This window comes from Camelus dromedarius, chromosome 7 (assembly GCF_036321535.1).
Source record: "Camelus dromedarius isolate mCamDro1 chromosome 7, mCamDro1.pat, whole genome shotgun sequence".
Lineage (NCBI taxonomy): Eukaryota > Metazoa > Chordata > Mammalia > Artiodactyla > Camelidae > Camelus > Camelus dromedarius.
In genome coordinates, this window is record NC_087442.1 from 68,855,809 (window position 1) to 68,879,709 (window position 23,901).

General features: G+C 36.0%; 1 protein-coding gene across 1 annotated transcript in view; it reads left to right on the forward strand.

Annotated features, from left to right (window-relative positions):
* Positions 1 to 4,423: 4,423 nt before the first annotated feature.
* The window catches only part of SEMA3A (semaphorin 3A), a 237,511-nt gene continuing 218,033 nt past the window's right edge, over positions 4,424 to 23,901 (forward strand). Inside the window, exon 1 of the mRNA XM_010977990.3 lies at positions 4,424 to 4,530. The gene's annotated coding sequence lies outside the window, so the exon portion shown is untranslated. The remainder of the gene's footprint in view (positions 4,531 to 23,901) is intronic.

Below are 23,901 nucleotides of genomic sequence, written 5' to 3' on the forward strand. Positions count from 1 at the left end.
TGTTCCTAGTGGCATGCAGAATAGATCAAACTAATCCATGATGATGAATGCCTGGTTAGTAATTACCTGTCTAGATGGGTGGTGGTTACATGGTATATAAAGACTTGTCACCTGGCACTTAAAATGTGTGCAGTTTATATTTGTCAGACTAAAATTAAAATGTTTAAATATGTTTGAAGAAGAGGTATCTGAAAGTAAGGATTTCATGAAATGCATGGTATTTCAAATTTACCTTGGAAGTATTATGGTTCATTATCCTCAGATTTCAGTTCTCAGGGAAGTCCCTAAGCCATTGTACGTCAAGCCATAGGTAAAAGTCCTAATTTTAGGCCACGTGCTCAGCTCTATCTCCCTCCATTGTTCCTCCTACTTAGTTTTGCTAACCTTCAAATCATTTCTTGTTATTTAATGAAAACTTTAGCACCCAATTCATTTCTTTTTTCCATCCAAATATTATTGCCATCTTATGCAAATTCAGTGTTTCTGTTTTTGCTCAGCTGACAACCATCCCTCTCATTTCCTTGGTCTCATCTCCACTTGTCTCACCCTGAGTGACTAAATCTGATGGCCACATCTGCTCCTTGTCATCACCATGAAGGATTTGGAATAAAAGACTGGGACAACTAAATCCATCACAGCCTCCTTCCCTTGGCACTCTCATCCAGCTCTTCCCAGTAAAGCATTTCTTTGTCTCATCCACACATCCGGTAGCCTGATGTTTCTGTTTTATAAATTGTTACAATTTTTTCATTTCTTCACAATCTCCCTTGTTCAGTTTATAATTCCCGAGCAGGATAATCCCTCACTTCTCCAGGCAGTTGAAATCCTTTGCCTCTTCCTCCCAAACCCCAGTCTTCTGATCATGTGAACCACCTGTCATCTCCATGCTTCCGCCAGAACTACTAGAGAAAAATCACAAAACAATGACATTCATGAACACTAACCAGGCCCTGATGCTGCCCGTTAATTTTTAGTTTTCTTCATCAACTCTCTCCACAGTTTTCCACAGCAATCTTTTCAAAATATATTTATCTCTTCCACTTACAGCCTTTCCCTTCCTCCAGCCCACCCTCTCAGAGATTACTTAAGCCACTACCTGCAGTGGAGAAAATAATAACCATCACATGAGAACTGTCCCAACTTTCTGCCACCTGATGTGACTGTCTCGTTACTGTAACTGTCTCATCACTGCTGGTCTTCTTATTCCCTCTTAGTACAGCAGGAGATGTTTTCTTCCTCCTGTTCAAATTATGTTCTCGACCTCATTATCTATTTCCTTCTTGAAGCTCTCACTCTGTCTTCTAATCCTTCACTCCTGTAGCTTCAGCTTTTACTTCTATACTAGATAGTTCTTATCATGATTTTACAAGATGTCTTCCATCTAAATCTTCCCTCTTCCCAGCCCTCTCTTGCTGCTTCTCTCCTTTTTCTCTTCTTCCTGTCACAGATAAGTATCTACATTATGTAGATGTATACATACATGTCTTAACATATAACCATGTATCATACATACATACATACATGTGTAATATATTGCACATCTGTATCTATCATGTGTAAGATACATACATGTGTATCTAATACATAAATTGTACATCTGTATCTTTCTGCACAATTTTTATCTCTACAAAACTGATCTCATTAAATTTGAAAGTAAGTGATAACTGTTTCACTTAATCTAATAGACACTTTGCAACCATTGTCATAGATTTTGTCTTTTGGACGCTCTTACCCCTACACTAGAAACTCTGTGAGGGCTGGGACTACATGTCTTACTACACTTGTTTTTTGTTTGTTTGTTTGTTTTTATAGGTAAAACATTTTATTTATTTTTGTTTGGTTGGTTTTTTGTTTTGTTTTTTTTTAATCTGGCAATAGGGATTTAACTTTTTTAAACATTTTTTATTGAGTTATAGGCATTTTACAATGTTGTGTCAAATTCTAGTGTGCTGTGCTTGTATCTCTAAACCCTTCACAGTAAGTTCCCAGTAAATATTTACTATGGGATTTAATTAATATTGTAGAAGTCATATAATACTCTTTATCAGAACTTGCATTTAGAAAAACATTGATCTCTGTAGAAAGAATAATTTTGTTACTTAAGCACAAAGGAAATATTTACTAAAGCTTTCAGTGTCAAGCTCTGTTATTCAACTTTAAGTTCACACTTTTAGCATTTTTAATCGATGGGTTTATATAACGCATTTTCTGTAAATGGACAGAAGAGTAAAATAATGTATTTTATATTACATCATCCAGTATAGCTTGATTCCTCACTGTATGACAGAGACTCTTAATACTTGTATGTCATCCTGAATACTCTGTAGGTGAGAACTTGTTCTAACTTTTATGTATGGGAAAATTTGGTTTTCACAAATGATTAGGGAACTGTCTTAGTAAGCAGTGATATTTCTGACAGATTCATAACTTATGAAGGAGACTTTCACCAAAAGGTCTTTTACGTATAGCCCATTTTGTTGTATATGCTGCAGTGAACTCAATATTACATCTGGAAAGAAGTCTCAGTCCTCCTGTGTTATCCTGTGGTTTGCCTTTCTATGGAGATCAAAATTCTTCTATCTGAGTATGAATGGCTTTTCCATCTTTCATCTTTCATAAATGATTATCAACCCCATCCTGCCTGGCTGACTATTAAATTATGTGTTACTGTGTTCTAGCAGCACCACGGAATCACTGCCCACCAGATGACAGTCAGGTGGTCTAATGCTGATCTTATTCTTGTTCGATACTTACCAGCATCTCTCCAGAGAACAATGCCGTTCAGGGAAGAGGATTGCTTGCAGCATTTTCTTTCCATCCATTCTAGCACATGCTCAGGAATAGTCTAATCTTGGACTGATCTGAATCTTCAAACAGTTGCATATCATTTTGATCGCTAATAGAATAACTTGAATAATAGAATCTTATTTTTAAAGCCGTATTATTCTTATGGTTTTATTTATTATAAGAATATGTGATATTAAATTTCTCAGGACCCTAAGAATAAATTTCTCCAGCCTTAGTACCAGGAATAAGCATAGGATATCTTGTCCACAATTGGTTTCTTTTGTTTTGAGGACCTTGAATCACATTTTTGGTTCTATTAACCCTCTTATCTAAGTAGTCCGGCTACTTGGCATGGGGAAAAAGGTCCAGGACCTCCTATCGTTCTAGGTTAGTCCGAAGAGAGCTCCTAATTCTTGCGAGAATACTGTAGCTTCAGTGACCCAGGAAATCCTACCAGTTGATCTAAGAATAAAACTGCTTTTGTTGCTCAGGGGAAGCCCAGTATGTGGTGAGGCTGGTTGACTCATGTAATAGTAAGTTTTGTGGAAAGGGCACTGGGGTGGTCACTAGACATGTAGCATGGTTTCTGCAGGAACTGCTCCACCGACAAACTTTCAAGCTGTAAAGAAATACAGCTTATTTGAGTCAGCCTTCTGGCTAGAAAATAGTCTCCCAGTCTTCACTTAAGCATAGATGTCCTCACTTAAGGATAAATGAGAACACACTGCTTATCCTGGAGTTGGTTCTTGTGACCATGTGTACCGTCTTCAAGTCCTCCTGTCCACTTGGAAACAGACGCTTGGCTCCCAGTCATGTAAATCAGTCCTCCTGGCTTCTAACCTGCTGTTTCTCAGTCTGAAATTTCAACCCAGCTGCTCTCCTGATCACTTACCAAAGTATAGTACCTTGGATCAGCAAATGATACTTTTCATTTTGACCAATACCCTTGAAAACCCAAAGCATCATAACATTGATAAAATTAAAGGTAACCAAATGCACAAAATAAAGAAACCAATAGTGTTATTAAAGCTATACTTTGTTGAATTTTGACAAGCATTTCTCTTGTTGCATAAATGCTTTAAAAGTTGTGGGTTACGTTTAAACCTATTTATACTGCAAAATTCTTATGGTAGGAAAAACCCTATAGGAAGAGGAGGCTCTATGAATTTCATCACTACATCCCATTTCCATTTAACTCTTTAGGAAATTATCTACATGCAGGACCTGGGCATTTTTGCCAAATTGAACAGAAAACAAAAGTAAGAATTAAATACTCTGTAATTGACAAAAGTTGATTCCTAATAGGTTTTGTAGCAAGTGATAAAATCAGAATAAATACTGTAACTCTGGAATGTTTCCTTCATTGTGTATTTTTTTTTATCTTAGATAACTTATTAATAAAGGTAGCCACTTGAAGAAAGTTTCCATGACTTAAGAAATAGTGGACTGTCAACTTATATTGAATAGTGAAAGCAGATTAAAATGAAAATGTAAAGTGTCAAGCTTGTTTTAGAGTTAGGGGAAAAAAAAAAACATATTGGCTTATGGCCAAAATATTTGGCTCCCAAATGTCATCTTTAGAACGACTTTTAAAACCCACTGTGACTGCTTCTCCCTCCTCTCAACTCGCAGCAGGCTAAAGCAGACCTCACTCAGTCCCACACAGATGTGGACAGAGAAACTGCTCATTATCAATCAACGAACACAAACAAGTTGAAGACTGCTCAGTCCCCCCTGTTAAAGGTAAGGGGGCTTAGAGACCCCAAAGAGTTTATTATTCTGGGACTGAGATCATCAGAGTCATTTGATTTTGACTTGCACAGGAGCCACAAAGGTTAAATTGAGGTTAAGTTTCCCAAACAAAATGGAAGCAATTAAACAGTTAAATTATGTTGCTTTATTTTCTTTGTTTTTTAACCAAGAGACCCAAAAAAGTATAAAAATGTGAATTCTTATATATTGTTTAGTAACAAAAATGATACACAAGAAATTGCCTTTTATGCTTAATTATATGCTTCTACACACCATTTTTTCACTAAAAATCACAAGAGAATAGTATGTATATATCCAGCCAGTAACTGATTATAGGATTTCTGTCTTTGCAAGAGGATGTGTAAGGACTTCTGAAGTCAATACTTTTTGATTAGGCAGGAAAAAAAAATCAAGCTTCTTGAAATGGGATAATAATATTTACGTTTGTTTGAGTATGGTCAGTTAGAAGGAAAACCAGTCACAGAGTCAAAAGACCTGGATGTAGCTGTTTTTCCTCCCTGAGAGGGTTATGCAACCATAACCTACTTTATTTTATGCAAGCCATTTCTACGTTTATTGTCTCACTGGACTTCTAAAATAGTTTTATAAGGTAGAGGGGCAGTTGACAAATGAAAAAAAGAACTCAGATTATGTGACTTGCCCAAGACCACACATTTAGTAAGAGTTGGAGCCAGGCTCTAATTTATCGCTAATTCCATGTATTACATAGTGTCACACCTAGAATCATTTAAGTATCATGGAGTATTTCATTTTATCTCTTATTTTAAAAATTGGTGGTATTCTTAAAGAACAACTTTATAGCACTATAAACAATAGTTGATATACTATTTACTGAATCCTTATGTCCGAAAAAAAAAAAGCCTGAACCCCCGCCATGGGGAATAGGATACTTAGATGTATTGATTGTGTCTGCATATGTCAGCAAAAAGAAGTTGAAAAATATTTGGATTGTGACCAATTCAAGTCCTCTTCTTACTAAATTTCTTTTCCAGTTTTGTCTGAATTGCTATTCTAATAAGAAATACTCCCCTGCCTTAGGTTAATCTAAAAGAGTTTCACTAGAGGAGTCAATAAAAGAGGAAGGGTGGACTTGAAGAACAGCCCTTTCAGAGATTCTCTGGATCCTGGGTAATCTTCAGGTACAGAGGCTGAAAGGTTGTGGGGGGGGGGGTTCAGGGAACATGACTCCCATAAGGAACCGGAGGCCTTGTAACTACCAAGGTCTAGAGAAGCACTTTATTCCTCTGAAACAGGGAAGGGAAGAAACTGAGCTGCACAAAATGTTGCACTGGTTTGCTGAGTATAGACACACCCAGGTTTCCTGTTCTACATGAGATTAGAGCTTGGATCACATATGTCCAGCCAAATGTGGCCTTGCTCTGACCCAGATCGTGCCACTAGAGAAGGACTAGTCACTCTGAGGAGCAGGGTATTTTTGTTGTTGTTCCTTGAAGCCATACACTCCCTTGCAGTGGGAACATTGGGCTATTAAAGGCTTTAAAGAAACTTTTTGTTGTGTCTCCTAGATGGAGACCCTCCCAGCACACAATGTGTAATTTAGAAAAAAAGAGAAGAAGTCTGATCAAAGAGTGGAATTTTTAGGTGGTATGCCTAAAGAAAATCTTTTAGCACTCTAAACAGTCATTGGCATGATGTTTATTGAAACAAGTGTCTGAAAAAATATGTTAAGTCTCATAGATGACTGGGCAAAAGAATGTGGTTTTTATCTATGGGTAGAAAAAGTAGAGACAAATTCTAGAGGAAACTAAATGTATATCTGCTGATGCTCAAGAAAAGACAAGTATTCAGTTTATGGTAAAATACTTTCTTGACCACATGCCACAACCTCCCAGCAAAAGGTTAGAATGCTCATGGTCCCCACTTGTCGTGAAGTGTTTGCTTGCTGAAGCATGCATCACACTTATGCATGAGTGTTGCAGAAACTATTCATAATTCTTGATTTGTCAGAATGGTGTGGTTAAGAACTTGAAGTACTGTTAAATTTTCTTTCAATAATTTTCTCTCTGATAAAATATTGGCAGCCTTTTTAAAGGACAGGCTAGAAAATATTTGATGAGGAAGCAGAGAATTGGTGGAGGAAAATGCACATGAGAAAACTGGTAGTAATTGTATTTAGGTACTAGTTATGTCTGTCATTACTAGTACAGTATATTACTAGTACTAGTACAGAAAAGAGACTACAAATTCCAGTTTCTATCTTGAAGTGATAAAGGCAGATAGGATGTTTGGAAAAAGATTGATTGATTGATTGGATGGTGACAATGGAATGATCACTTTATACTGCCCAACAGAAAGCAGGAAGTAGTTCAATGTATCATTTTTTCTCAACTATAAAGGGGAGAATGTAGTCAGTTTGTCCTGGTGTAGTCCAGAAGATAAATCATGCCTAAAGGAACTTGAAGAAATAATTTAAACTGAACATATATGTTACCTTCTAAACACTGAGTTGATCAACATCTGTAGCTTTTAAGTTCTAAGCCTCGTGCTGTCTGAGCACGAGGCTTCTGGACAGCTGCCTGGTGGGAGCAGCGGTGGTGGTGAATGCACTGGTTATGACATTGGTGGCTCACTGAGTTTATTCAGAGTTTTGGAGGCAAAATAGTTATTTACTCAACTTCTTTCAGATAATTACTTTCTCTTCTTCATCTGTTTACCGGCCAGTCACAAGGTTTTGTTTTATGTTGAAAGTTTTTATCACTCTTTATTGACTTATCTTTTCTTAACCTAAGGGTTTTGTTACTGAAATTTATTTTGCTTAGAATTCGTAACTTTTTTCCAAATGCAAATGTTATACACACCAACTTTGTGATATCTGTTAGCTCTAGAAACAGAGAGAGAGACTTGCTGCTTTTTTATTACCTTTTTCAATTCTCTAAAATCTAAAATATGATGTAGTGATTAGGAACAAATATGTGAATGTGTTAATGTTGGTTTAATGTTGACGGTGGATATCTGAGTGAATGCCTATACAACTGTTTTCTGTAAATTAAAATACTTACATTTCATGTTTTTTTAAAAGCTCAACATCCTCATTGTGGAACCACTAGAGATTAAAAATAAGAAAATTCATTCATTCATGTAGCTACACTCAGAATTAATTACTTTAGAATGTGAGAATAGGTCTTTCTAGGTTTACTTTTTAAATATACATTCTCATAAATTTTTGTTGGCTTGTTAAATTTCCACAATTTTTTCATACACTGTACAATTAGATATTTTAGCATTTTGTCTTTAGTATTCATATTTCACCAAGTTTTGCCACTGAAAGCATTTCTGATATCATTATACTTAAAAATCATGACATATAATTATATCATCATACTGCAGCATATCATTTTGCAATTATGGATCTATTCTCCTTTTATTAAATGTTTGCATTTTTTTCAGTTATTTTCTGCTGAAAATGTCACTGTCATAAATAACTCATTCTGATAAATTCCTTAGGACTGTTTTTTAGTAGTTAAGTTACAGGGTCAAATGCAACACACATTTATAGTTCTTATACATGGTATACATATCAAGCTGTTTCCTAGGATGGTCTAGTTTCTCCTGTGAGAAAAGCATGCTAGTGCTTAATTGATTAAACCCTCCTCTACACTGAGAAAAATAAATAAGGTTTTGGATTTTTGTTAATTTAGGGGCAAAAAATATTATCTCAATCAAATAGAACATTAAATATGTGTGTATATTACACAGTGCCATGAATTTCTCATTTTAGAGACAACCTTGCTGTAATCTAGGGTGTTAGTAAGTTTATATATATATACATATATATATATATATATATGTAAATGAATCCTATGTTATATTTGTAACAAGACAATAGTAACAGTTTGGGGGTTTTGGGGGGGTTTGTATAAATTAGATTTTATGTAGTCGTTCTGTTGTTTGTTACCATTTTTTCCATTGCCTTTGTGCTAGGAAAGTCCCTGTATTAATTTCCTAGAATTGCAGTGATTGATTACCACAAACTTGTTGTCTTAAGTTAGCAAAAATTTATTCTCTCACAATTCTGGAGGCCAGAAGTCCAACATCTGCATCACTGGGCTGCAATCAAGGTGGGAAGGGCCATGCTCCTTCCACAGGCTCTCGGAGAGAATCCATTACTTGCTTTTTCCAGTTTCTGGAGCTGTCTTCCTTGGCTCAAGGCCCTTTCTTCCATCTTCAATGCCAGCAATGGAACATCTTCAAATCTTTCTTTCTGGTTCCATCTTCACCGTCTGAGTGTGTGTCTAACTCCCACTACCTCTCTCTTGTAAGGGCACTTGGGATGGCATGTAGGGCCCACCTGGGATAACTCAGGAAATCTCATTTCAAGGGCCTTAGCCTAATCACATCTCAAAAGCTTTACAGTTGAGGCAACATATACAGGTTTCAGAGATTAGGACCTGGTATCTTTTGATGGCCATTATTTAGCCTACTACCTCTTTTAAAAGCCATTTATGATAAGTTAAATGTTCACTTCTGTATTTTTTCAGTCCTCTTAATAATTCTCTGTCTCTTACTCTGCATTTGAATCTGATGTATCAAGACTAACTTCCGTGTTTGTCTGATAATGTTTACAGCAAACATTACTCTTTATTTTAGGATCCTGAATATCTAGCTATCATTTAGGTGGAAATAGGTGATTTAAAGCACTTGAGAATCTACATGATATTTTAAAATTATAGTTTATATATCCTACTTTTGATTAAAACACTCATTGTTCAGACTAATAATACTGAAAGAAAATAATGCTTTCTGTCTATAAAATTATAGAAAAAAACTATTCTAATGCATTGTATCAAACCTTAAAATTTACTTGGAGGAGGTAGTTTTTTATAATCTTTTTTTTTTTTTAAATCACAATGGTCTTTACCTAGACTCATAATGATAGAATTAGTGATTGTGTATGAAACGCTGTCCTTTGTAAAAGTAACTTCATCCAAAGATGGCTTACAAAGAGATTAAAGTCAGTAATGTGATTTTGTCTTTAATTTGAACTCTTCGGATTTAGTGTTTCAGATCTCATTATATTCCTCAAAATAAGTAAAAAAATATTCTGACCACAGTTGTTTTCCTTTTATGATCCAATTTTTAGACTATAAAAAGAAATTACTACCTATAAAATATAATTGGCATTGCATTTTTAGTCAGCAAGATAACCAGATGCTTTAAAAACAAAAAGAATTCATTATACAAGATTCTCAAAACTTGTTCTGAGTAATTATTTCATCAAATAACTGTTCTGATATTTTAAAATATTTATTACTCGTGTCTTTGATTTTTCTTTGATATTTGAGTGTAAAATGAATATGCCACACGGCTACATAAAATAGATCACTCACAAAGGGTTTAGTGGGTGCAGATGCCTATGGACAAAGGAATCAGTTTATTTGCAAAAAAAAATTTTTTTAGATAAAATGTCTGATGTTTCATAAATTGAAAAATAATTTCTGGGGGAGTGGCCAAGATGGCAGAGTAGAAGGATGCTCTTAGCTCACCTTCTCCCACGAATATACCGAGAGAGACATCCGCAGACCCACCCATTCACTCAGAATATCTGCTGAACTTTGACAGAACATGGATTTTTTCAAAAGACAAGATTCCTCACAAATCTGGTAAGAGGGGGGAAAAAAAAAGAAGAAAAGGAAATTAGTGTGGGACCTGTCCCGCTGGGAGGGAGCAGCAAAGGAGAAATAGCGCTCTTACGCTGGGACTCCCCCTCTCCAATGGAGAGGTCAGCAGGGATGGAGGGGGGACCCCTGAGGCTCAAGGCTCGGACCTGTGCAGAGAAGCCCTTAGCCGACAAAACTAAATGAAATGGGCACAAAGGGTCCCTGCAACCCCCAACCCTACACGCAAGCCTGTGGGGGTAGCCCGGGACTGGCTGCCCGAGCTGAGTGGAGGACTGGGGCTGCCGCTGGCCTGCTGGTGGGCGAGCTAGTCCCACAGGCTGCGAGGCTGCAGCTTTCCTGTGGCTGGTGTCCACTTTCTGGTAGGCAAGGCCAGACCAGGCTCGCCGGTGGCTGGAGGCTGGAGGAGAGCAAGGGATCTTAAGGCAGCCGGTCTGCTGGTGGGTGGGGCTGTGTCCCCACCCAGTTAGTTGCTTGGTGTGAAAAGTCTTAATATGGAATGGCGGGCATGGGCATGGGCATGGGCATGGGCAGGGCTGAGTCCTGAGGCTAGTAAGTTAGAGGGAGGATTCCAAAATGGCTCTTACCTGCACCAGAGTCCAAGTGGTAAAATGAGCTGAGAAAAATGATGGCCACCAATGTCCATGTCCCCAAGAGTGAGCTCTCATTGCTTCCTGCTTATCTGGGAGACTTTCCGAGATCAGGAGTAGATCTGACCCAGGCTCCTTTCAAATTATGGCTTCTGATCTGGGTACCAGAGCGTGTGACATTTTGTGTGTGCCCTTTAGGAGTGGAGTTTCAATTCCCCACAGTCCTCTGAGCCTCCTGAAAGTAAGCCCCGCTGGCCTTCAGAGCCAGGTGTTCCAGGGATTCATCTTCCTGGAGCAGGACCCCTGGGCTGGGGTCCCAAGGGGTCTCAGACGCCTCTCTCCTCGTGGAGAACCCCTGTGATTGTAAAACTATCCCCCTATTTGTTGGTCACTCGTCTCCGGTATGGGTCCCGACTGTGCCGCGACTCTGCCCCTCCTACCTGTCTAACTGTGGTTCCTTCTTTATATCTTTAGTTACACAAGATCTTTTCTGGTACGTTCTGTTCTTTTTCAGCCATCAGTGTTCTGTAAATAGTTGTAATTCGGGTGTGCCCATGAGAGGACATGAGCTCAGGCTCTTTCTACTCTGCCGTCTTGGCTAATCTCTCTTTTAGGGTTATTTTCAACTCAGTAATTGCTCCACTAAAAAATTCACTTCACTACATGTTTACTCTAACTTTTAACAAACCTTACAGGTGAAGTAGTTCATGGTCCAGTATTACATAGTTTCCAATATGAATCACATTATTATAGACTTCCTATTTTTACATCGAAGAGGAAAATGATGCTTCCTTATCCCTCCCCAGAGTTGAGTTAAGCAGGCAATACCTGTTAAACTGATGAGAAAGCCAAGATGAAAATAGAAAGAAAAATCTACACTGCTTGCTATAAGTGTTCAAGGAATGAGACCACATTACAGTATTATTGACTATTTCATTCCATGATTGAAATATTTCTCAAGGCTTTTAGGTATTCTTGGCTACTTTTTAATTAGCACTTAAGTGAAAATTACCCATTAATTTAAATTGTATTCATTAACAGAAAGGCAATTTTTATTTTTTGTCATATGCAAAAATTTCACACTTGAGAATTTGTCCATGAAATTCTACTACACAGAATATGCTGTGGTAGACAGTCTATATTCATTTTATCCTGACAACAACCCTATGAAGTAAATACTGTTTTTCTTGTTTTTTTTTAATGGGAAAATTAAAAACAGACAGGTTAAATAAGTAGCAAAAATCAAAAACCCAGTAAGCATGTGGATTTGAGGGTTAAAATATATTTTATAAAAGCATTTCTGCTTTGTAAGAGTATTTGCCAGAAACATAATTTTTACACAAGAGAATAAATGTATGCAAGAAACTTTTGTTCTTGAACAATGAATGTAATCAACAGTAAAAAAAAAAAAAAAAGATTAATTACTCTGAAGACAATATTGTATGATTGAGAAATTCCATGTTGCCTTGACTTTTGTCTTCCGTCAGACCAAGTCTTTAGGTCAGCACACGAGTTATGGAAAGTCTACAGAGTTACTGAAATAACCTAAAAAGAAGAGTAGAACAACTCCAGATGCAGTTCCACCTCCATCACTTCTTATTTTCCTAAGTCTAAAACTATATTCCTCATTCAGTTGATTGCTTGTTACTCAGTGCATACTAGGGAGGAACTTGATAATGTCAGGAGCCACCGAGGCTGTCCTAAGGAAAAATCTGACCCTCGGTTCAGGCTCCTGGAAAGAATCTGAGGTGGTGCTGAGATGGAAAGCACCTAGAACAGCAAAGATGACTAAATGTTTGTGAAATATGAATCTGTGTTTGTGTAAAGCATTCTTTTGCATTTAAACAGAAGTTGGAGGCCTTTCAAGAAAATGGATGAAAATACAAACGTCAAGTGAGTTTTGAAAGAAAATTAGAAGGAAAATGTGTCTCTCCAACATGTTCCGTGCAATTGAATGTCATATTTTTCTAGGTGCTGGGGTTAAAATGAAGAGAAGAACATGTCAAAAGAAGTACAGTTAAGAAAGAAGGGGTAGACAGCAATGCTCTTCTTTACAAAGGATAGTTGGTCTGTACAAGCTTGTTAATTTTGTTGTTAAAAGCTTCTATGTCTCCAGAAGATTTATGTGTGTGTGTGTGTGTGTGTGTGTGTCTGTGTGTGTGTGTGTGTGTGTCTGTGTTTGAATGAGCAATATATCACTGACAGATGTGTTCACATCTGTTATGCTGGCCATGGATTTTTATGTTACTATTTGGAAAACTGGGTATTTTTGCTTTTTATATTTTGAAACCTGCTTTTAGTTGCAGGCAGGTTTTTAAATATTATATTTATTCAATTATTTTCTCATATTGGGGTGCCTCTTTATTTTAAGTGATGCTTTTTATTTATCGTTTTGTCAGATATTAATAAAGCTATACCAGTTTTCTTTCAATTAGCATTTAATTTAATTATATATATAATATATATACACATACACACATACATATATATGTATATTTACCTCCTTTTGTTTTCAGCACTTTTCCCTCTTTCTTTTTTTCTTCTCTATAAGAACCAAGGCTAAGAATTCCATTATATACCCTGTAAGAAGGGTATTATTCTATTTTCCAAAGTGAGAAGGTCACTTTTCAGGCTCTGAGATTATTTCTTACCCAGCTTGGCCTTGGCTTTGTCTCTTGACCCCTACACTTTCCCATTAAAATGCATGTTCCTGCTTAGCAAGGTAGGCTGATGTCCTCAGTGTGCTAATTTATCTCACCGGCTCCAGACTTTCCAGTCCTTTCTGGGCTCTGAAGTTTTCTCATTCTTCCCAGGACTTTTTTTTTTTTTTGAGCTTAGTAGCACTGGAAACTTTCCTGTAGCTATCCGGTATGCCATGTTAATTAGCATTTAAATAGTATAACAAGGCTCTTTTTAAAAACGAAATTGAGAAGATGCAATCTTGATCCTAAATAGAGTTTTAAGATGCTGTAACCACCTTGTTTCCAGTCCCCCCAAAATTATCATCTAAAAGCTTCTCCTCCTTCTGATCATCTTCCCTTTTGTGGTGACTTATGGTCTCTCTCTGTCTAACTTCATGGATTCTTATTCCTGGCCTACATTATATACTATTACACAACTATCATCTATCCCCTTTCTCCTATATTCATACCCTGTGGGTAGACACATATTTATTGGCTACTTTCTATGATTTAAACACTGTGCTTGGAACTGAGCAACTAAGACACATTTCCTGTGGTCACCAAGGCCAAAGGATAATCTGGAAAATAGTATGTATAAATGAGCCATTTCAGTAGAGTGAGATACGTGCAAATAAATGTGTTGTATGTACCAAGGCTGGTGTGATTCACTATGTCTGTGAGATTCAGGAATGGCCTCCGGGAAGCATATCAAGTGAAGAGGTTTTTAGAGTATAATTAGGGCTTCTTCCCAGTCAGAACAAGAGCATCCAGTCAAATGATTAGATTGTACATGTATATTTCACTGTGATAAGCTAAGATTTTGCATAAATTGTAAATACATCAGAATAACTGGGACAGGCTACTAACAGAGAGATGTTAGAAGATAGAAATACTGACAAGGAACTGGACTATTAAAAGCCATTTTTTACAATGCCAAGAAAAGAGAAAGCATTGAAAGACTTTGTATAAGAGAATAATATTGAGTATTCTTTTTAATTAGGTAACTATATAGCAAGTTTTGAGGTTACTGTAAAGGCATCATCAAGAGACATTGAGGTACCAAACCAAGCTGATGGTAGCAGGGATAGGAGCAGAACCAGACAAAGCAAGGGTTGACAGTGAAATGAGAAGAATATGGCGATTGATTAGATTTTAAAAATATACTGGAGATAGAAGAGCTCAGATAACTTAAAAAACATGGTTGACTTCGGGATATTGAAACTATTATATGCTTTGGAGAAAAGTATAAATGAAAGAAGAGTGATTTATTTGGGATAAAAATTAATTTAACTTTGTCCCCTGTTGAAGTTGAACTCTGTAGAGGATATCTATGTGGCTATGTCTCCAAAGCAGATAGAAATACAAGTTTTGGAAGCTGAAGGAGAGTGAGTTCAGAGATACTGATTTGGAAATTATTAGAATATACATAATACTTGAAGCTATGGTAATGAGGTGAAATGTCATTTTAAAAATGGTTAGGCTAAAAAGAGAAGAGAGACAGGGATAAAACTTTGATAAAGAATGAAGATATGAAGAGGTGACTCAGTCAACAAAGGTCAGTGAGGGGTTGGTAATATACCCGTGAGGTAGGAGCGTCCAGTGAGGGCTCTATGATGGAAAACAAAGGAGGGGAGTTTTCAAGTAGGAATTTCAATTAATCAAGAGTATCAAATGCCAGAGATTTAAAATAAGATGATAGCTGGATAATTAGGAGATTGTTAGTGATTTACTTAGAGCATTCTGTTCACTGCAGAGAACTGAGGAATGAGTGAGGGTGAGATTAGAGAAGTCCCAGTTGGATAATTTGAAGAAAGTTTAATAAGGGGACAGTTTGCAAAAGTGTGGGCAGGGTGTAAGGAAACCACAAAGGATGGTGCTATTATTGCAGGCTTTTGACAGAAGATTCCATCACCAACCAAAGGACTGAAGGGAGGGAGGAAGGGGGAAGTACTCACAGAACTTGGAAAAAGAGGCAGGGCATATGCAGCCAGCTAGTGAAATCCTTCAGGGAGAAAGCGAGGGAAATAAACATGGGACTTCCGTTTCTTTAATCCCGTTTCTTACCCATTCTGTTCTCATGCTGGTAATTCCTATTTGTAAACCCGAAATAGAAGCCAGAGGACACGAGAGCCATTTGATTGAGTTTCTACCTATGTTGTTAAGCTCCCTAGACACAAAGAAGAGAGGATAAACGGAAAGAGGATTTGGAGGGGCAAATAGTTATTTAGCACTTTTATAGTTTATATATAATGAGAATGATGTAGAATTTTATTAAAAGAAAATCGGAAGTTTCTTATTAATCCCAATCAATAAATGCTAAATAAATAAAGACTATCGAATCGGTGGGGTATGATACTTGTAGTCTGCTTAAGGTCCCCAAATCTTGGTCCAGCATCAGTTAAAATTATTTCCATTCACTCACTAGTGAGATATTCACTTTATAGTTCCCAATCCACCCATGACTTGGGCCTCTATTCCCAGCGCAACCAGCTCATGCTAGCCTATTGTACTGTGGTGTCTTCATCACCCTGTTAGGGGACATGTCTATGTTGCCATATCTCTGCATCCCACCAACCCCAGCCAGGTGCTGCCCTCCATACTAGGAGAGAAGAAGGTCATCTCAAAGTATTAAACTGACATTTAATTGAGTTTTTTTTTTTCCCTGTGTCTCATTATCTGTTCCCTTTTTATACCAACTCAATGTGATCTTTCAACCACCACGTCTTCTAGACACACACACATCACCTGCTAGCCCAGAAAGTAGCCAAGAAAGAGGAGATCACTCAGTGATGAGAATTTCAAGCCAGGAAGAAGGGCAAGTTTCTGTTGCAGTCTGGTGGTAGAATTACTTTGCAGAAGCAGAGTCTTTCCATTCCTTTCAAATCTTACCACACTGGTGGTCCAACTCATTAAAGAAATAACTCCTTCTGCCAGGCATCAAGACTTTATACTTTTAAATAGAATGCATGTGAGGGTGCTTATTCAGGGTTATTGGGAAAATACTCATAACTATAGGAGTCCTGTTTTCAACAGTAAAATTAACTTAATAAAATCACTTTGATTTACTAGAGTTTAATTGAATAAATTGAGAGTCTTTTTTGAGAGAATGACTTTCGCATTCAGCTATTCCATTAAAACGCATTTTGTTTCTTCAACTATCAAATAAAACACACTTATTTAAGGCAAAAATATCTTTTTAATTTTGTTGTTGTTTCAAGAAAGGAGGTAGCAAATAAATGATTGATGTGTCCAAGTTAGAATCACAAATCTTGCCTGCTTTGAGATTGAAAATACCCTGATGAACTCTTTAATCTCTCTTGAGAAGGACTTTGTAAGCAATCACTTGTATTTTCTTCTGTGCTGTTGAATCTTCTCCTACTTTAGAAAAAAATAAAAACCCCAACTGAACAGAGAAAACTGGTTTTCTGCCAAAACTGTCTCAATTGTAACCTACATAGTTCATTTTAAAGCACTCATTTATCATTCACAAATTAACCTTGTAAGGGATAGCCACTCTCATTTCCACTGCCTTTCTGTCCTAGGGAGAATAAACCTCGAGCATTAAACAAATAATGAGAGTTGAGTCTGTGAGGCATATTTAATGCAAAGAGGATTTTTAATGACATCTCTATAATTATAGACATTGATAACTGACTATAAATCTTCATTTCCCAAATGCCATAGCCATTAGGAATAGAATTATACATAATTTGTACTAGATGTTTTTAAGAACCTTATGCCAAAATCACCCTGCTTTCTTTTAGTTTCAAATATTGGTTTTTGGGAGTGGATATCAGACAGATATTTATTATAGAACATAGCTATAAATACACCATGTGGAATGATATTAAGTGTTAGAGCCTTTGCCTTTTAATTGGAATATGATATCACCACTATGATATTGATTATAAATCTTAGTTCAACTATTGAGTGGCACTTTAAAAATCACACGTTTTAAATAATAATAATAATAATGTATGAAAAAATCTTGGTTACTCTAGTGGGTAACAAGCTACACTGGAAAAGTTATAGATGTGATTTTTACTGCATGAATACTTATTCTTGTAAGCTCTGCCTTGGAACTTTATTGCAGACAAATTTTTAAGGTGCTTCAAAAATTCTATGGAACGTTTGCAAGTCTGGGTTCTCCCAGCCCCTGTTTTCTGTAAAGCTTTATGGGCTCAGCTTGTACATTTAAAGACATTTTCCTTAAAGGCTTTCTTATAGGGGAGTCCATGGCAAAATGTGTGATTTCTGACACCTTTCCTGTTCCCAACAGCACCTTTCTGAATTTATGTTCTCTGTCCTGAATCCTGTTCTCTAGGGATGGAGACAACAGAATGTCTCATTTAATGGTCAATTTCTAATTTGCTACCCCCTCAAAAGAGAACATTCTTAAATATTTGGAGAGATATCATTTCACCGTTTGACTTTAAGGTGATTTACTATCTTTCTAAATGGTCTTGAGCAACCAAATCTACCTTATATACAATATGGATATTGAAATTGAATAAGAAGATACATTTTATATGGCTTTCAGTTGTGCTCTCAGGGGAAATTTGCCACATAGCCAACTAATAAATAATATTGTTTAAACTTGGCATCCATGACTGTTTAAGTGCTTCTCAGAAATTAGCCCGTTAATCTTCATGCGGCTGCTTGTAAAGTAGACAGTAAGGTATCTTCTTCTTCTTCCCACTTTCCTCCGTTATCCCACTCAGCTACCTAGAATTCTACACTGTTGTGCTTGTGTCGTTACAGGCAGGTTCCCTGTGTGCTTCTCTGCAGAGTAAAGCACTCATGGCGTGAGTGTCTGTGTCCTCCCTTCTGTGAGATGATCCAGGAAGTTCACACCAGGCCCTCGGGGCTCTGTTTAGAGGGTGAGGCACATGACTGGTGCAGGCAAACACACTGAATATATTGCATGATTTCTGAGTCATTGAAAATGATCTCTCTATTTTACTAACAGAGCCCCTCTTCCCTTAAAGGAAGCCCTGACACCTCTTCTGCATCCATTCTTTGCTTGTTGTGAAAGGGACATTCTATTAACAGCAAAACAACATATCTGAGAGACCTGTTCCATTACTTTCTTATGGGTCACTCAAAAGGCATAAAATCTCTTTCCAAATAGATAAAGTTATTTGGAGATTTTTAATATCTTACTACCACTGTCAATGTATTATTCTTATTTCCCAGAAGAAAAACCTGTGGCATATTGAGTGAAGCACAATGTGTGAAATATGATAAAATGTTTGGTTATTTAATTATGGGCTATTCATATTGTACTGAGCTATGACCACAAGCTCAGATCATCTCTGTTTACAGTATACATGATGCTTTTCAAGAATTACATTACATCTGAAACTGAGAACAATGAGATATAAAATTAGACGTTGTTGATTATAAATCAGTGACTGTAAATCTGAAAAATTAATTTGAAATTTTCCATGAAGCACAATAAATACTATTTGTAAATATTTCCTTTCAGGTCTACAAGAAATTTGTTCTCATTCTGTACTTCCTGATTCTTCTCTTCCCCAACTTTCTTCTTTCTAAAGCCTTGGAGTTCCAGGACGTGTACCTGAGTAGAATATAAAGCAGGCTCCTCCTATTTTCATAATAGGAATTGGACTATTACCTTATTACATGCAGTATTGATGGCTCACAATCCCCGAACATTCACAGATTCAAGGGGAAAGCAATGAGTCAATTAACTTCAACGTGAGTAGTTACCAGCTGTTGGGAAAAGGTCTGTGTACCAAGGGAGGCATTATTCAATTGGAGAGTGACAAATGAATAAGCATGAAGTCACATCCACCTCCCAGTGAGTGATGTGACAACAAATATTATTTATTTCATTAGTGGGACTTGAAAGGGTGCTCAAGGTGTCCTGAATCTCTTTTTCTCAATACTCGCAACTGCCTAAGAGGGGACTAGAATGGAATGGACTTTGTCTTGTTTAATGGATTGTGTAGAGTTCATAATGTATATTTTCATGGGAATGTTTTAGCTCTGTGTCAAAGCTCATTCATCATGATGTTGTTTGTTTTTTAAAATCTAAATAGAGCAAAAGATTAAGTGACCTTTTGCCCTTTGGTATATTTACCAGACAATTTTTTATAAATAATTAAATCTTGAGAATATGAGGGGTTGTAAAAATCACTTAAAATTCCTTTCTTTCATAAAGAGAATACAATTAATACTGCAATACTTGAAATTTTAAAATTTTTCTACGATTTATGAAGCAGCAAAACAGTACTATGCAGAATCCATGAAATTTAAGTTAACCCTTCAGATAGAAAACAAGAATAATAGATTTAAGAACATCACCTCTTCCATAGGTCACTTTTATGCTCTCCTCAATCCTTTGGTATTAATTAGTCACCTTTAAATTAATGTTAAATAGAACAACAAGAGCAGAAGGTAAATGCTGTGTTCAAATGAGTGATTGAGTCAAAGATGGGGAAAAGTGCAGGAGAAAATTATAATCCATGTCGTTTATAGTTAACATCTGAACATTGTACAGTTGGGGTAAATTATTCTATTAGCTGCTTTTAATTTTTATGTATTTCTATAGAAGCCTTTTAAGACATTTCTTGGCTATGTACTTTTATTCACATATTGATTCTTCTTTTGGCAAGATTTCCTTCTTGTGATTAGCATTATGTATACCTGGATATTTGTTTCAAGAGAAGTATGTAATACAAGTCCCAGAGCTTTCTTCTGGTGAACCTTACAACCTTAACTGGGTCCAGTTAAGCTAAATTTTCACTTGTACTTCTAAACTCTGAATCATCTTATCTTGCCTAAAGTTCATGATATCTGAAATTCCCTAGATATCATTTTAATTTTATTATCTCTATCCCCCGTATTGGTTTCATATGGCTAAGCCTTAGCTTTTCACATAGACATAAAGCATTCCCCTTCAAAGCCTGTGTTATGAGGCTTTTAAAACCCATATTCTTTGTAATTGGCTAACTCTTACATACGGAAACACAGAGTTGAATTTTGAAGCATAAGCAACTTAAGTTTTTGTTTTGTGATGTAATTATATGTAATCCCATCAAATGAGTTTATTTTCCTTTAAAATATGAAAGAACTATGGTCTTTGGAAACAGAGTGGTAATAAGATTTGGACTTCATCAGTGGGTGATCCTCTATGTTAATCAACAAAGGAAACAGTTTATAGATTAATGTTCACTGGGCAAGTTGACACACACATGGACACATACACACCCCTATATATATATAAATGACAAACCAGTTTTCTTTTATACTCCAATGATTTTTGTTCCTACCCCACTTCTGAAAACAGTAAGTTTGCTATGACTATGAGTTTTCTTATTGTTAGCATCCCATCTTCCTTTTCCTGTCTTTAATCCTCGACGTTAATGAAAGTGCAGATCTCTCACCACCATACACTTGCTTCCTTGGTTGCCATGCTGAAGGAGTCTGCTATACATTAGTTGAATAATGTGTGAAAATTCTGTTACAAGATGTGATGTATGTTTCCAACATAAAAATTATCTGAAAAATTTATTGAAAACTTAGATGATTATGCCCCACACCTTTGGATCCTGAATCAGAAAGTTTGGAGCGATTCCTACATGTTTGTATGTTGAATGTATTTTCCCCAGTGATACTAGTGCACAGCCAGTTTTGAAAAGCATTGTTCAGGTGTTACACATGGTAGGTATTAAGTGCTTAAAGAATGATTTAAAGGGTTAATGAATAAGGCTGAAAATACTAATTTAGAACTAATAAACCTTTCTATACTGAAGCTAAATATAATGCATTCATTAAAAATAACTGTTGCTTATATCAAAGTTTTACATTATTCTTTGGAAAAATCTATTCTATGCTCACAGTTGATATTAAATTTTGAAATGAAAATAAAACTAACTACTTTTAGGTTGCTTTGTCAGCAATTGTCATTTCCAACTCTTTCAATTATGCCAAATTGCCAAAGGCAATATGAGATTTTAATTTTTTTTCCTGCCATCCTATCTTGTCTGCACATTATATTACAACTGAGGCATTGTCCTACTTGGATCTATTCTTATGTTTCTGGACCTCCATATTTTATTTTAATGTGTGTAAGAAATGTCTTGGTAACCTGGTTTGCATCTAAGTATTTATTATGGGTGATATGTTCTTCTAAGTTACCTAAGTATAAGAAGATATGGAAATATAATGTGATATTCATAGTTTAGAGTTATACTTAGTGTCACAGGTATAAAAATTGGAATCTAACTCCCTTTACATATCTCATTTTAGTTTTATTTGATCATTTTATCATTTAATAATATAGAACTGAGGTATCAGAATCAATCATTTAACGGTTCTTTTTTTCTTGACATATATCTTATAATCTTGAGGTGTTTCTCAGAAATATAGAAATGAATGATGACAGAAATGACTAGATTGTATTAGTAAGTAATGCTGTAGAGATTCGTATCACCGTGGTGGAGCTTCACGGTACTGACCTCCATGATGAAGCCGAGCTTCTTAGAAAGTGCCATGACCAGTTCTGTGAGCGCTTTTGTGGGAACTGTGGCTGTTGTGCTTAGAACTTTCATGTTTTTTCTGTACATCTTCGACATCCATTCGGAAAGTTCATGCTCTTTGTTCCATGCTAGTGACTAGTTTTAGGGACCTTCTACCAGACATCAGAAAAGACTCGTTATTTCTTTACAGGTTCTACATAATTTATTCATTTTATTAAGAAGTAGGTGAGAATATAGAATTCTTGGAGGCAACAGATAGAAAATTGACTTAAGTATCTTTAGCAAAGATCCTTTTACTTTCCGCTGAAGATATTCTTGGTCAGATATTACCCTCACTAGTTTGTCAGCCTTCTGTTGGTAATGTGGAGCCACTAGAAGAACCCAAAGGGAAAAATTTATGTAGAGTCACACTTTTTGAGTGGAGCATTGAGGACTTCGTGGGTCCTCTATACCGAAATTTTTATAGGTAGTTCTTCAGTAAGTAAATTCTATCCAGAATACTTGTCTGATTTTGAATATGTCATCAGTTGTTGGGATCCTAAGACCAGGAGGCATGACTTAAACATAATTGAAGACAGGTGAGTGCAGAATAATACGATAGGGAGGTTAAATTTAAAATATAGTACTTCTTCACCACTTAAAACAAAATTGGTTCCTCTAAGTTATGACAAATTAGAGGAACAAGTCATAGGAAAGTAAGATCATACTAAATGTGGCGATTATATTATATATACTATTTGAATCCCAAAATATTACCAATGCTTCATTCCTGTTTCATTTTGGCTTATTTCCTTTTAAGAAAGTATATTAAGAAATTAAATTAAATTAATCTCCATGATTTAATGAAGGCCAACTGATTAGTATAAGTTCAAATTGAATTATTTCATTAAGACCACAATTAGTAGATCTGAGGTCAATCATATAATCCTATCCACATTTTACCAGGGCTACGAATACTAATTCTCTTCATTTAGCTTTCTAGATTGAATTAGTAGATACAGCTTAGTTGTTGGAACACAACTTTTCTATTATGATAAAGTATCTTAAATCTTCTCTGTGAGGAACAAAGATCTTCAATCTGCAGATTTAGAAATCATACCATAAATGTTTCAAATTATGAAGATCTTGAATGGAAATAATTTAAAAGTAGACCTTATTTAAGAACCATAAGATGATCTTCATGTAGGGTAAAATGGCAAGTAACAGTGTATCCATTATCTTGGGCTTAAAAATGCTGCTGTAGTAAACAACTCTAAATCTCAAAAGATTTATTTCTTGCTCACTTGCTACCTTTTTGTGAGCTGCCTCTGTCTCTGATCCAAGTCTTTAATTGGGTTACAAGTTGAAGGAGCAACCTCATCTGAGACGTGGTAGAAAGAGGCATGGCAGGCCCATAAGATGGTTCTAAAAGCTTCTCTTCAGAGGTTCCAACAGTATTACTCTTTTTTCATTGTCAGAACAAATCATATGACTAAGCTTAAGATCAATTGTAATCCTCCCAAAGGAAGAGGCTACAAATAATTGGAAACCATATTTCTAAGTTTACTTTTTGAAAATATTTTTTCCTGATGGTATTGTGAAGTACACAGGTTATCTACATCTGTCATAAAAATACATTTAAGAAAAATATTTTCTTAAGTAAAAATTATACTATATTATACATTAAGTGACACCTGAACACTTTGATAAAAAGATAAATTAAATAAATTAACATTGTGTGAGAAAATTTTTTTTCCCTAATCTGATGTAGGAAAAAAGCTATGGTATATTTTGCTATTTCATAAATTATATGTATAATTATCTGAGCTTATTTAATAAACTACCTTTATCTCAATTTTTTAACACTCGGAGATAAAGCAGAATTCTGATATAGTGCTCTTCTGAAATATGCAATGATTACTATAGCATGGCACAAATATCCTTAGTG